We start from the raw sequence: 16,228 nt of genomic DNA on the forward strand, positions 1-16,228 counted from the left end.
TTTAATATAGAAGAAATATTTTAAAACATAATAATCCTTGATAAGAGATTTAACAAAGGTACATTTAATGGAACTTTCTTACAGCATGTCATAATACATAGTTAAGTCTGATGCCAAAGGACTGATATCCTATTTGTTAAAGTACCATATGAGAATGCTAGGGTCATGGTCATCTTATAACTATTTTTTAACCAAATATAGATGTTATTCACAATTAATTATTTACAAAAGGAAAACCACTCAAGTCTCTTTCCATTTTTGGTATTGTATCCATACATTTCTATCACTGTACATTATTTCATATTTATACCATTACCACCACAATGGCATCTCATTGTTATTCCCTCCTCTGTTGTTTGAGGGGGTTCCCCTTGGTCTCAGCCCCTCAATGCCCAGTAATGGGAGGACTCTAGATTGTGGTTCTACCCCATAGTTCCCTCGGGTTGTCAGCACCAAGTATCAGTGCGTCCCTCAGCACATACTCCTGCACCCTGGATTGTGCCATTTGGCAGCATTCCAGCATCGACATCTCCATGTGCCAATAGACCAACAAGTTTCAGGCAGATCAAAGGACATCTTACATCGAGTTGGTGATCTTCCATCAGTTCATGATTTCTGGCTCTGTATATGTCCATGAGAGCAGCCCATATATCAGAGAATCCTCTGTCATGCTGCTCCTGGGGATGAACTATGACAAGGACCCTTGCATCCTTCTCCACACACTCTTAGCAAATCTGCATTCTGCAAAGAGATGGATGACTGTCTCCATCCCACCGCAGTCATCTTGAGTATAAAGTGCTTTGTGGGTGATGTTCCATTTGTACAGGAAGGATCTGGCCAAGAGGATTCCTCTTGTTGACAGTCAGTCCTGGTGCTTGCTTGTGAGCACTGGCAATGAGAGATTCTGCCAAATGACCTGGACTGTCTGCTCCAGGAACCACCCCACCGTGCTCACATCTCAGTTTCTGCAAGACATTCTGTGCTGACCACTGCCTGATGGCCTTGTGGTCTAAGGTGTTTGTTTGGAGAAGGATAGGTGTTGTGGCAAAGTCCAGCTGACTGGGACATTGTGTGACAACTGGGCCAGGCCCATCCTTTACAACACCTTGGACAGGTAGAACCTGAGCTCATAGTGTTACATGATGCCCTTGTATTTTTGTTCCATGCACAGCCTGATGCAGCCACACATGAAAGTGGTATTCAGGAGGATGGCCAAGTTGGGTATGCCCTTGCTCCCATAGTCTGGTGATATGTTCATCTTGTTACTATTTACACTAACCATGTGATATGGTGAAGTAAGACTGTTGATCTGTACAGAGTGGCATGGTTAGTGTAGCAGTTAGCACAACACTTTTACAGTGCAAGCAAACTGGGTTCGAATCCGGTGCTGTCTGTAAAGAGTTTGTACGTTCTTCCTGTGACTTGTGGGCTTCCTCCGGGTGCTCTGTTTCTTTCCACCGTGCAAAAATGTATGGAGTTTGTAGGTTAATTGGTGTATTTGGGCAGCTCAGGCTTGTAGGCTGGTTGTGTGTGTTTCTGTGCTGTATCTCTAAAAAAAATTAAATTTAGACATATTAATCTGCATTTTGGACAACTGCAATTTAGAAGTGAAATTTGGACCAAATGAATGAATACATGAGCACTGAGAGCAAACAATACAGAGCAAAAGTTTTTGTATTTCAACAAGAATTGTCAAGGAAATCTTTAATGACTGCTTTAAGTCATAAAGTCATACCTCACCAACAATAAACTGAACAAATTCGACAGCATTAAACTGAATTAATGCAGCTGATTGGGCAAATAAGTTCAACAGCTGAAGGGCAATCAAGATCAGGTGCCCAAACACTACTATAAAAGTGAGGGACTGTGTAGTAGAGCAATCATTGAGGGAATGGATATTGTTGGAGTGCACTGAGTCAGAGTGGAATGGCTTTGGCTCAAGGGACTTCAGTAAATAGGGGCTGAAGTGGTGGTGCAGGAGTTGAAGTAAGTAGAGGGCCACTGCAGACCTTCATGCTGCCGCCGCTGTCAGCTCCCAGGAACCACTGCACGCATCATCCCAGCAATAGCTCAGCACTGACTCTGGCCCACAGTAACTGGCTTCACCTGTGCAGAATTGGGATGGGACGATGAAGAACACTGTGCATGCTCCTTAAGACACTTCCAAGTTGCAGCTGGTTCTTTCAGTGAAGATAAGATGCATTCTCACCATTGGGTTTCTGGGTATTTCTGGTGGCCTTGAAACTGGCTGCTGTACTGTTTGTTCTGTGGTTTTGTTTTGTTGCCTCAGTCAGTTTTCAAAAGACCAAGTGCCCCAGGTTTCCTGAGCCTGGTTTGGTACTTTGGAGCCTTGATTGACGGGTGGACCCAGGACTAATGTGAGCCCATATTGACAAGTGATTACATTGGTGTACCAGTGGTTCTGACAGGACCCCTTTAGCTTCCAGACCCATGGGCTTCAGCCTAATGGTTAATCTGCCACTGGCTGGATGGCTTGGAGTTTGTCAAATGTTTTCAGGGGATAGTTTTCTAAATCAATATATAGAGGTACCCACTAGATCTCCTATTAGGGAATGAGACAGGATAGGTGACAGAAGTATGTGTAGGGGACCATTTTGAGTCCAGTGATCATAATGCCATTAGTTTCGTTAATTATGGAGAAGGATGGGTCTGGGCCTTGGGTTGAGATTCTACATTGGAGAAAGGCCAATTATGAGGAAATGAGAAAGGATCTAGAATATGTGGATTGGGATAGTTGCTTTTGGGCAAGGATGTGCAAGGTAAGTGGAGGACTTTCAAAGTGAAATTTTGAGAGTACAGAGTTTGTATGTTCCTGTCAGGATTAAAGGCAATATTATCAGCTTAGGGAACCTTCGAGTCCAAGGAATATGGGGTATCTAGTTTGGAATAAGAGAGAGGTATATAACAGGTATAGGTAACATGGAGTAAATGAGGTACTTGAAGAGTATAGAAATGCAAGGAAAACCCTCAAGAAAGGAATCAGGAAAGTTAAAAGAAGACATAAGGTTGCTTTGGCAGAGAATGCGAAGGAACATTCTAAGGATTTCCACTGGTATATTAAGAGAAAAAGGATAGTAAAAGACAAAACTGGTCCCCTCGAAGTTCAGAGTTGCTTGATATTTTTGGAGCCAAAAGATATGGGGTAGATCTTAAATGACTTTTATTGCCCAACAATATTCATTCAGGAAACAGGCAGAGAGTCGAGGGAAAGTAAGGAAAACAAGCAATGAGGTCATACAGAAACTATACAGATTAATGAGGAGGAGTTGCTTGCTGTCTGAAAGTAAATAAGGGTGGATAAATCCCCAGGGCCTGGCAAGATATTCCCTCAGACCTTGAGGGAGGCTAGTGTAAAAATTGCAGGGGCCCTAAAAGAAATATTTAAAATGTCCTTAGCCACGAGTGTGGTGCCGGAAGATAGGACGGTAGCTTATATCGTTCTGTTGTTTTTAAAAAAAAAGTTCCAAAAGTAACCTGGAAATTATAGGCTGGTGAGCCTGACATCAGTAGTAGGTAAATTATTGGAAGGTGTTCTAAGAGATTGGATATACAAATATTTGGATAGCCAGGGATTGATTAGAGATGGTCAACATGGTTCTGTATATGGTAGGTCCTGCTTAACCCAACTTGTAGAGTTTTCTGAGGAGGTTAGCAGGAAAGTTAATGAAGGCAAGGCTGTGGATGCTGTCTTCATGGATTTTAGTAAGGTCTTTGACAAGGATTCTCATGGAAGGTTAGTCAAGAAGGTTCAGATGCTAGGTATTCATAGGTATTCATAGTGAAGTAGTGAACTGGATTCAACAATGACTGGACGGGAGAAGCGAGAGAGTAGTGGTGGATGATTGCATCTCCGACTGGAGACCTGCAACTAGTGGTGTGCTTCATGGATTGGTGCTGGGACCATTGTTGTTTGTCAATGATCTGGATGATAATGTGGTAAATTGGATCAGCAAGTTTGCAGATGACACTAAAATTGGAGGTGTTATAGACAGTGAAGAAGATTTTCAAAGCTTACAGAGGGATCTGGTCCAGCTGGAAAAATGGACTGAAAAATGGCAGATAGAATTTAATGCAGACAAGTGTGAAGTGTTGCATTTTGAGAGATGAATCAAGAAAGGACAGTCACAGTAAATGGTAAGGCACTGACAAGTGTGGTAGAACAGAGGGATCTGGGAATACAGATACATTATTCTCTGAAAATGGCAACACAGGTAGACAGGGTTGTAAAGAGAGCTTTTGGCATCTTGGCCTTCATAACTCAAAGTATTGAGTACAGGAGTTGGAATGTTAAAGTTGGATAAGACATTGGTGAGACCACATTTGGAGTATTGTGTGCAGTTTTGGACACATAACTACAGGAACGATATCAATAAGATAGAAAGAGTGCAGAGCAGATTTACTAGGATATTGTCTGGACTTCAGGAACTGAGTTACAGGGAAAGATTAAACAGGTTAGGACCATTCCCTGGCGTGTAGAAGAATGAGGACAGATTTGATAGAGGTATTTAAAATTATGAGGGGATAGAGTAAATGTAGGTAAACTTTTTGCACTTGAGGGTAGGTGAGTTACAAACCAGAAGACATGGATTAAGAGTGAAAGGGGAAATGTTTAGGGGGAGCATGAGGGGGAACTTCTTATCACAGAGAGTAGTGGGAGTGTGGAACGAGCTGCCAACTGAATGTGGGCTCAATTTTAATATTTAAGAAGCATTTGGACAGATATGGAGGGCTATGGACTGGTGCAGGTCAGTGGGACAAGACAGAAAAATGGTTTGGCACAAACTAAAAGGGCCAAAGGGGCCTGTTTTTGTGCTGTAATGTTCTATTATTCTGTGGTTCTAATTCCTTCTTCAATGAAAATAATTTTCTTTAAATGAGGATCTGATTTCAAACTCCTGGAAAAGATGCAAAGATAGTCCTTGTATGCCTATGCTACAGTGCATGTTGATGAGGCAGTAACTCAAATTATCTCTACATCTTGTGGATTTGAATTCTGCATAACTGGTGTGGGATACTCCATATTTGTTTGATACGGAGGGGGGGTGGTGGTGGGTGGGAGAATGAAGATTGACGATGTTTATTGAAGCTTGGTCTCAGGCCTTTTTGTTTGGAATAATTAATTGAAGAATTCCCTCTGAAACCAATGCTTTGCTAATGAGGTTTAATTTATTCCAATGTGATAAATGTTAATTGCTGAAGATGATTTTTCACTCTGTAGAGGGCTACGAAATTATACATGCGATCTTTTTGTTAATGCTATGAATGTTGATTTATTTCCAATCTGTTGTAAGTCTGATGTGTATCTTTAAGAGAGCCTGTGTCAATTGTCAGCACCAGACCTTTACACAGCAAAATGTTGGAGATCAAATTCTTTGTGCACTTTTTAATTTAAAAAAAAGTTTTCACACTATGAACCATATTAACCAAAATACACACAAACATTTCCCTCTTGAATATACACAGTGTCATTTTCTCTCCTCCCCCCCCTCCCTCCTTTGATGTTTCCGTTAGATGGTGAAACAATAAGGAAAAAGGGAACTAAAAAGAATAGGAGAGTAGGGGCAAGTGCATCGAGAACAAAGGTGGAGGGAGAAAGGAGATATGGTATCAAGGTATTGTGTATGAATGCACGGAGTGTAAGGAATAAAATGGATGAGCTTGAGGCACAAATGGCAATGGGAGGTTATGATATTGTCGGAGTAACGGAGACATGGCTGCAGGAAGGGCAGGATTGGAAAATAAATGTTCCAGGGTACACGTCCTATAGAAAAGACAGAAAGTTAGGAAGAGGAGGTGGGGTAGCTCTGTTGGTAAGAAATGAAATTCAGGCGTTTGAAAGGAAAGACATTGAAACAGGTGGGGTAGAGTCTGTTTGGATAGAATTAAGAAATTGTAAAGGCATGAGGACCATAATGGGGGTCATTTACAGGCCTCCGAAAAGTAGCTTAGATATCAGTAGAAGTATAAATCAGGAATTAAGAGTGGCATGTCAAAGTGGTAGCAATACAGTAGTTATGGGGGACTTTAACATGAAGGTGGACTGGGATAATCAGACGGGGGCAGGAGCACAAGAGACTGAGCTTATTGAATGTCTACGAGATACTTTCTTGGAGCAGCTAGTGGAGGAACCTACCAGGGGGAAGTCGATTCTGGACTTGGTGCTGTGCAGTGACGCAGAGTTAATAAGTGACCTCGATGTAGGGGAGCCATTAGGGAATAGTGACCATGGTATAGTTACTTTTGAGCTGCAATTAGAAAGGGAAAAAGAAAGGAAGTCGGAAGCATCTGTACTGCAGTTAAATAAAGGGGATTATGCAGCTATGAGGGAGGAGCTAGCCAAAATAAAATGGAAAGGTACACTAGCTGGGAGGACAACTGGGGAAAAATGGCAGGTATTTTTGGATATTTTTCACAGGTTTCAGAACAAATTTATTCCAGAGTGGAGGAAAGGCTCTAAGAGATGCAAATGGCAGCCGTGGCTAACTAATGAAATCAAGTGTAATATCAAATCCAAAGGGAGTAAGTATAGGATAGCGAAGCGGAGTGGGAAGTTAGAGGATTGGGAAACCTTCAAAGAGCATCAGAGGGTAACTAAGAAAGTCATAAGAGAGGGGAAAATGAAGTACGAGAGGAAATTAGCAAATAATATAATGGAGGATAGCAAAAGCTTTTTTAAATATGTGAAGAGGAAGAAATTGGTTCGGTCTAAAATTGGTCCATTAAGAATGGAAAAGGGTGAAATTATTACTGGAAACAAGGAGATGGCTGAGGAATTTAACAAATACTTTGCAACTGTCTTCACCAAGGAGGATATAGGTTATGGTCAGTTAGGGGGTAGTGGTCATGTGGTATCAAGAGACTTGGGGAACTTTCCTGGGGAAGTAGGGGATCTAATGGATATCCGGATCCAGAAACAGGAGGTTGTGAGTAAATTGAGGGCTGATAAATCCCCAGGGCCTGATGGGCTGCATCCCAGGGTGCTTAAAGAAGTTGCTATGGAAATTGTGGAAGCACTGGTCGACATTTTCCAAAGTTCCATAGATTCGGGGGAGGTCCCTGAGGATTGGAGAGTGGCTGATGTGGTGCCGATTTTTAAGAAGGGAGGGAGGGAGAAAACAGGAAATTATAGACCAGTCAGCCTGACGTCGGTGGTGGGGAAGATATTGGAGTCTATCATAAAAGGAGTAATAGCAGAACACTTAGGCAGAAATAATAGTATAAGGGCTAGTCAGCATGGATTCCTTAAGGGTAAGTCATGCTTGACTAACCTTCTGGAATTTTTCGAGGATGTGACAAAGAGGGTGGACTTGGGAGAGCCAGTGGATGTGGTGTATTTGGACTTCCAGAAGGCCTTTGATAAGGTACCGCACGGGAGACTAGTGAGCAAGATCAGGGAGCATGGTATTGGAGGTAAGGTGTTGACATGGATAGGAAATTGGTTAAGAAATAGGAAACAAAAGGTTGGGGTAAGCGGGTCTTTTTCAGGATGGCAGGATGTGACGAGTGAAGTGCCGCAGGGATCGGTATTGGGTCCTCAGTTGTTTGTAATTTATGTAAATGATTTGGATGAGGGGATTATTAATAACTTGAGCAAATTTGCAGATGACACGAAACTGGGTGGTGGTGTGGGGTGTGAGGAGGATGTCAGGAAAATGCAGAGGGACTTGGACAGGTTGGGGGAGTGGGCTGCTGAATGGAAGATGACGTTCAATGTGAGCAAATGTGAGGTTATCCATTTTGGGGGAAATAATAGGAAAGCTGAGTATTATTTAAATGGAGACAAGCTAGGGAGTGGGGAGGAGCAAATGGATCTGGGAGTACTTGTTCACCGGGCACTGAAGACTAGCATGCAGGTTCAGAAAGCTGTAAAGAAGGATAATGGCATGTTGGCTTTCATAAAGAGGGGATTGGAGTATAGGAACAGAGACGCCCTTCTGCAGTTGTACAGGGCCCTGGTGAGACCCCACCTGGAGTATTGCGTCCAATTCTGGTCTCCAATTTTGAGGAAGGACATACTAGCTATAGAGGGTGTGCAGCGCAGATTTACAAGGTTAGTTCCAGGGATGGCGGGGTTGACATATGCTGAAAGGCTAGAAAAACTGGACTTGTATCCGATGGAGTTTAGAAGGCTGAGGGGGGACATGATTGAGGTATACAAAATTATCAGGGGGATAGACAGGGTGAAGTCGGATTACTTGTTCCCAATGATGGGGGAGACGAGGACTAGAGGGCATAGTTTAAGAATACAGGGTAGGCCCTTTAGGACGGAGATGAGAAAACATTTTTTTACCCAGAGAAGTGTGAATCTGTGGAATGCTCTGCCACAGAGGGTGGTAGAGGCAGATTCGCTGATTATGTTCAAAAGAGAGTTAGATAAGACTCTAGTGGGCAAAGGAGTTAAGGGTTATGGGGATAAGGCTGGAAAGGGGTAGTGATGGTAGTGATCAGCCATGATCTGTAAAATGGCGGTGCTAGCTCGACGAGCCGAAGGGCCTACTCCAGCTCCTATTGTCTATTGTCTCTCCCTACCCACTAAACATTCAAGATATATATTACAATAAACCCATTAAACAATGTCATCACACAATGAAAATAAATAAGAAAATTGTATCATCTACTTTTACACACTGGGTCAGTTCATTTTGTCTTCTCATTCTATCATTTTAGGGGGTGGAGGTCTGCGGTAGGCCCTCTCTGTTGTGTTCCATGTACGGTTCCCAAATTTGTTCAAATACTGTGACTTTATTTTTTAAATTATATGCTATTTTTTTCCAATGGAATACATTTATTCATTTCTATGTACCATTGCTGTACTCTCAGGCTCTCTTCTGATTTCCAGGTTGATATTATACATTTTTTTTGCTACAGGTAAGGCTATCATAATAAATCTTTTTTGTGCTTCATCCAATTTGAGGCCTAATTCTTTACTTCTTATATTACTTAGAATCTCTGTATTTTTAGTATGTTGCTTTTTGTGATTTTATTTCATACCTGATTTAGATCTTCCCAAAACTTTTCCACTTTCTCACATGCCCAAATTGCATGTACTGTTGTTCCTGTTTCCTTTTACAGCGAAAACATCTATCTGATACTTTTGGGTCCCATTTATTAAACTTTTGGGGTGTGATATATAGGCTGTGTAACCAATTATATTGTATCATGCATAACCTCGTGTTTATTGCACTTCTGACTTCATGCTACCATTTTCAATGCAGCAGGACCATGAACTATTCTTATGTTAATTATGTACAGAGGAATTATCTGAAGGCAAATCCCTTCCACCACTTTAATTAAAAAGGGCCTCAATGACATGCAGTTTTGGTAATGATTGATTGAATGAAACTTTATTTCAGCAAGACCTGAGTATCTTAATTAATGAACTGGACACTGGACACCTCGACTGCACATTCAGATTCACCTGGTTAATTTGTGGGATGGGGTTGATTGTCCCATCAAAGAATGATATATTCTTTGGAATATAAACCCAAACTGCTTGCGCTTCCTAGATTGGAGGAATTAAGAACTGATATATAAGATTCTTAGGGGACTTGATAGCTGAGATGTTCAGATGCATTCACCAATGGGAAAGACTCAAACAAGGGGACATCTTTACAAAATATGGGCAGATCTTTTAAAACTGAGGTGCATAGATATTTCTTCTCCCAGAGGGAGTGAATCTCTGGAATTCTCATTCCCAGCAGGGAGTGGAGGCGAAATTATTGGATACATATAAAGTGGAGGCAGATAAATATTTGAATGATTAAGAGATTGAGGGCTATGGGGAAATGGGCACAGAAATGGAGTTAAGGCTGGCATGGGTTAGCCACAGGTTAGCCATGGTCAGGCAGACACGAGGTACTGAGTGGGCTACTCCTTCTCCTACTGTCTGGTGTTCTTGTATTCTGGAGGGCCCAAGAATCTGCCAAATGCCAGCATAAAGTGGCACTGGGGAGAGCTGTCCAAAGAAATTAAAGCCAGTCGTTATGTCCCAACAAGGAATCCTGTGCTGGAAGGCAATGAGTGACATCATGAGCTGAATCAATATTGATGGAAATTGCAAACAGTTCAAACCAACACCAATGGCACTATGTAGTTGCATACCAGTCCAATGCTCACATTCCTACACCACACTTTACCTGTTCATCCATAGTAGACATAGTATACTTGATAGCTTTGCAATGTGTTAAATGTTCAATTCTCTTCTAAATAAAAAACATGTGCTGGAAATCTGCAATATAAAGAGAAAATGCTATAAAAACAGCAGCACAGTAGAGAGAAAAATGGTCACTATTTTAGGTTGAAGATCTCCCTTGGAGCAGAAGGTTAAATACATGCAGTCTTTTGCTGTAAATTGCAGAGATTCAAGTTCAACTTTATTGTCAGAGTACATGTATGACATCACATACAACCCTGAGATCCTTTTTCCTGTGGCCAGTGATCCCTCTAAGCTGTGTGCACTCATACAAAACAGACTGTGCACAAATGTGTGCTCAGTGATCTCCTTTGTAAGCATGCATAGCTTAGAGGGATCACTGCCTGTGGGCTAGGCGGAATTTCTACTTTTTAAAATTTTTTTTAAATTTTTTACACAATAAACCATATTAACCAAAATACATACAGACATTTTTCTCTTGAATATATAGTGTCATTTTCTCCCCTTTTCCCCCCTCCCTTCCCTCCCTCCCTCTCCCCCCTTCCCATTTATTCAAAATTCAATCTATAAGATGCATTAAATCCGTTAAACAATGTCGTCACTTAAAATAAACGAAATTTTTATCTTTTACTTTTATATACTGAGTCAGTTCATTTTGTTGTCTTCTCCTTCTGTCATCTTAGGTGGTGGAGGTTCATGGTAGGATTTCTCTATTGTATTTCATGTATGGTTCCCATATTTGTTTGAATATTGTGATGTTAGCTATAGAACCATTAGCAGAACTGATAAGAACAGAAAATAAAATACGAGGGATAAAAATAAAAGAGAAGGAATATAAAATCAGTCTATTGGCAGATGACGTTATAATATACTAACAGAACCAGAAATATCAATAAAAGAATTACATGGAGAAGTATCGGGGTACAAATAAAAGTGAGGCGATGCCAATGAATAATGCGGATTTCACAAAGTTTAAGGAAGAATCACCATTTAGATGGCAAACACAAGCAATTCGATACCTAGGTATACAACTAAATAATAATCTCGGCCATCTATATAAACTAAATTATCAGCAGAATTTCTACTTGATGGTAACTATAGACTGTAGTTAAGAAAGATGCATATACAAAAGAGAGAGAAATGTAAACAAAGGATTGTAAACAAACTGTGCAAATACAGAAATATTCAGTAATTAAATAATGAAAAAGGAGTCCTTAAATGAGTCTCAGATTGTGTCCGTTGTTTAGAAGTCTAATGGTGGAGGGGTAGCAGCTGTTCCTGGACCTGGTGGTATGAGTCTTATGACACCAATACCTCTTTCCTCAGCAAGAAAAGAGCATGTATTGGGTGGTTTAAATCCTTGACGATTGCTGCTGCTCTCCAGTGGCAGTGTTCCATGTACATTTTCTCAGTGGTGGGAGAGTTTTGTCTGAGATGTACTGGGCTGTATCCATTACATTTTGCAGGCTTTCCTCTGAAAGGTCTTGGTATCCCCATACCAAGCTATGATGCAGCCAGTCAACACACTTCCCACGACACATATATAGAAATTTAGCAAGGTTCCCAAAGTCATACCGAACCTCTGCAAACACCCAAGGAAGTAGAGATACTGATGTGCGTTCTTCACAATGACATTAATATGTTGGATTCAAGAAAGGTCCTCTGAGATGGTGACTCCCAAGCAGTTAAATTTACTCACCCTTTCCACTTCTGATCCCCCAATGATCACTGGATTGTATACCTCTGGTTTTCACTTCCTAAAGCCAACAATCATCTCCTTAGTTTTGGTGATATTGAGTAAGAAGATATTATTAGAACACTATTCAGCTAAGTTTTCAATCTCTTTCCAGGATGCTGATTCATCACTCCTTTTTCCAAAGGCTGATGACTTTGAGGCATCTGGAGAAGAGATCAAAGTTCAGGGCAACAGATTGGGAACCTCTGAAGATGGTTGGACATCTCTCAGTCTCTTTCTATTGTTGAGTCCAAAGGACTCAAAAACCAGGAGCAACAGAAATTCACCAAAATAATGGCTTAAACAAAACTGGTTTTATTAATACATAATAGTAAGATCAATATTGAAATTATTACTATTACCCCCCCCCCCCACTCTAATTCTAAGTGCACATGTATGTAATGGTTACATATTCAGGTAAGTTCTTTTTCACTGGCCAATCATTCACTTTTCACTTCTCCTAGTTCATTGGTATCAGGCAATCTTCCATACTGTGTACAGAATTAAACATTTATGATCTTCACCAGGCTCTGGTGCTTTAACAAGCTATTACTGGACAGGAAGATCTTTTGTTGGTTTCAGAGAGATATTAATTGTTTGTTAGAAGCACATAAACTGATCTCCTTCAATCAGCCACTGAAGTACCTTGCTGAAGAAACTTGCACCTGCTTGGGTTTTCCCAAAAGATAACCTCTTCTTCCAGGTTACCAGAGAGTTCTTTTTTTTCCCCCTATTTCAGGAGAAACACATTAACCAGCCACAGCCTCTGCAATTGACTACAACGATTTATAATAGGCTGAACTCAGAACTCAAAATCCATCTTGAAATGGGGTCTTGCAGCAGGTCTGCAAACATGCAGTCTTCAACACCAACTGCTGCTGAATCTCTGTCTCTTTCCCCCCCCCCCACCAAAAAAAAAAGAATGAATGTTTTCTCTCTGTTTCCAAAACCAGATAACCCCTCTTGGAACAGCAATCTTCAACAAGCCATTTAAACTTCTGGCACCAGCCTTAATAGCAGAAGATTTTGAGTTCTTGAGCCTGGGAACTGCACAAACATGTTGATGTATTAACACCTACTTGTAAAACTCTTGCAAGTACTTTCCCCATTTTCTCAGCAAAGCCGATTGGAGACATGAAGTCTATCCCTGTATGGCATTTGAGATGTTTGCTTGAGAAATATGATCTAACAACTAAACCACACAATCTTACCCATTTAAGGATGTATCTTATAATATTATTAATCCATTCTGTGACACTATCATCCCTGATAGCCCTTTTCCAACAATGTCTTTTCTCTTATAACTCTATATCCTTGTCCCTTTTTGAAAAGCCAAGGAATATTATCTGCACAGGTTCCAGTAGTAGATCTGTCAGAGGAAGAATATGCTTCATCCTGCTGGCAGCACTTGCCACTTGTACCCTGCACCATGTAATCTGAAGAGTGATCTGAACTAAGTGAGTCACCAGGCACAGATATTGGACTTTGGTGAAAGCCTCACTCATGACCAATTTTTTAAAGGATAAATTTGCTGCTCACCTGTTCACTTTGGAAGGTTCAAATGAGAACCACAGTGGACAAAGGCAGATGGGCATGAAGGGTTGTTATTGCACTTCAGTGTAGTGCTCTTGGAAGACAATGGCATCTCCAAAGCTGCTCACAATTAACCTTCACATCTGTTGAAGGTGAGTGGAGGGATGTTTAGGGGAGATATCATAGGTAAGTTTTTTTTAAACTGGAATGTGTTGCCAGGGATGGTGGTAGATGCTGGTACAACAGGGTGAAAAGATTCTTTAATAGGCACATGAATGAAAAAGAGGGTTAAGAATATAAGGAACAAAATAATTGGCTGAAGGGCCTGTACTGGGCTGCACTGTTCCACAAATTTTCTCCTCCTCAACCATCCACTGGCTTAGCTGGAGCTACATTGTAGAATAAATGCAGCCAGCAAAGGTACGTGGAAAACAGACACCAAAAAAATACCCAATCGTTATAGTCAACAACTATACAATTATAGCTCTGATTGGTTGTATAAATATGTTTGGCACATTGATTTCCTTGCTTTGACTAGAAGAGGTTACTGAAATGATTGAACTTGGACCCTGTGTCACCATGATGAAATGAATCGTTACTTGACGGGGCAGATGTTGTTGGGAACCTGAAACATATTTCTCATTACTAGTTATTCTTGATAGTGACAAATAGCCACCTTGCTGGCCTGCTGCAGTGCTAGTTGCTCCAAGATGCTGCCAAGGATAGCATAGAGAAAGACCAACCATGTGGGAAAGGGAAAATGTATTTATGGTTCTGGTTAAGCAGTCAGCTTGTGAGCTGCAGGGCAATTGCTCTGTGTTTGTCAATCTCATCGCCCTAGAACATTAACCTCCTTTATAATTCCCACTTTGTTCTGGCCAACGTCTTCATTCCCTTCGTCCAATTCAGCAACAAGGTCTGGGAAAATGCCAAAATTATGGTCTATCATGCAGGCATTTAAGAACTCAAACAACAGGGGCCCTTGTCTTACTCCTAGTCAGAGTTGCTATTGCTAAATGGGATAGAATTGTTAAGACAAATATAGTGCATACTTAGTGGTTTTGGAGCTGAAAAGGACTTTCATATAAATTTTACTTTTTCCTTCTGGGTTGCAAAACAACTTTGGAAAGTAAGGAGTTGAGACCTTCATGGTCACTGCAGTCAAAATAATTAAGTGTCCTGTCCTGCTCATTTTCTTGTTATTCCTTGGATGTTGATGGGAGATTGGGAAATCCTCATGACATTTATAACCATTTAATGGGGAAGAAAACAAGCATGACCTTCTAGTCTGAACCGGAAGAGACAGTCCACGATGCCATCCTTGCCGTGGCTGTCCTGCCGATTGCGCGCAACAAGCAGGGCCGATTCGCTGCTACAACAATGTGTGTCACCACACTCTAGCCATTCAACAAGGCACTTGCAGAGAAGATGAGGAATGTCATAGGAACCTAGTCAGTTGCACAGTGACACATCTAGTCAGGATACTACGTGACAGCTCCAATAACCTGCTTCAGTCCTGATCTCAATTTTCATAAATTAGATCAGCCATGATCGTATTGAATGGCGGAGCAGGCTCGATGGGCCTTTTTGGCCTACTCCTGTTCCTACTTCCTATGTTCCTATGTTCCTCAAATGCTGTTGGTATGGAGTTTGGAATCTTCTCCCTGCGACAAGATAGATTTCCTTCAGATGCCCTGGATATCTGCTAACTCAATGAACAACAGCATCAGGGCTGACTGAAAAGAATAAAGTATATATTCTGTTTACATGATCAATTGTCAAATGGATGTGGGTTAAATATGGATTGTAATCTCTCCCTAAGACTTCAAACCAGGTGCTGGTAAATGGAATTAGAATAGGTTGGTCTGGACAGATTGGGCCAAAAAGCCTGTTCCTGTGCTGAATGATTCGACAGCAATAATTGTCTTGATGAGGCAAATCCTGTCCATTTGTTGCTGAGTTCAACTGCTCAATTCAATTATTTCTGTGTCTAATTGCTATTAATTACAGTACTTTGTTAAATATATTAGCTGGGAGTCAATAGTTGAAGTGGCTAGTTCCATATTAAGCTGCTAGTCTACTCCCTGTTGTCTCTCTATTCTCCATGTCTTCCTCCAGCTCTCCACCCCCTTCTCTCTCCATTCACGCAGCCATCCCCCTCCCCGTTTGTTGGTGTGCCCTCCATCCCTTATCCATCTATTACCTCCTGCCTTTGGGACTGTGCTCCTTCCCCTTCCCCTCCCTCCACCATTATGTTCAGGTGCCTGCCAACATTTCATACCTTGATGAAGGGCTCAATCCCAAAATATTGGCAATATATCTTTGCTCCTATAGATGCTTTAAAGACCAGCAGATTTCATCCAGCATTTTGGTGTTCTTACTACAATCACAGCATCTGCAGCCTATCGTGTTTCACCCAGGTTAAGCTAGGCTACAATGCCTATAGTTTGCCTTCATCTTTCCAAATGGCAGGGCACCGTGACAGAATCAAATGCTACCAATGATGTAAGAAGCATTTCTAACCTACGAACAAACAGGAACTAGCAGTATCTATCAATGCACTAGAAGGCTTGATGGAATAGATGCAAAGTTTGAGAAATCTGGACCCAGGAGATGAATGTGATGAGTGACACTTTGAGAACAGTAGTATGAGGCCTCTGTGACTTTCCACAGATGGTAATAGTCAAAAAATACATTTTTGTACTTGTTGCTTACCAAATGCCCCAGTAGCCTCAAAGGGTGAGCAAATTTAAATTCCTGGGAATCATTATCTTGCACAAACTTTC

The sequence above is a fragment of the Narcine bancroftii genome, chromosome 6 (assembly GCF_036971445.1).
Source record: "Narcine bancroftii isolate sNarBan1 chromosome 6, sNarBan1.hap1, whole genome shotgun sequence".
NCBI lineage: Eukaryota > Metazoa > Chordata > Chondrichthyes > Torpediniformes > Narcinidae > Narcine > Narcine bancroftii.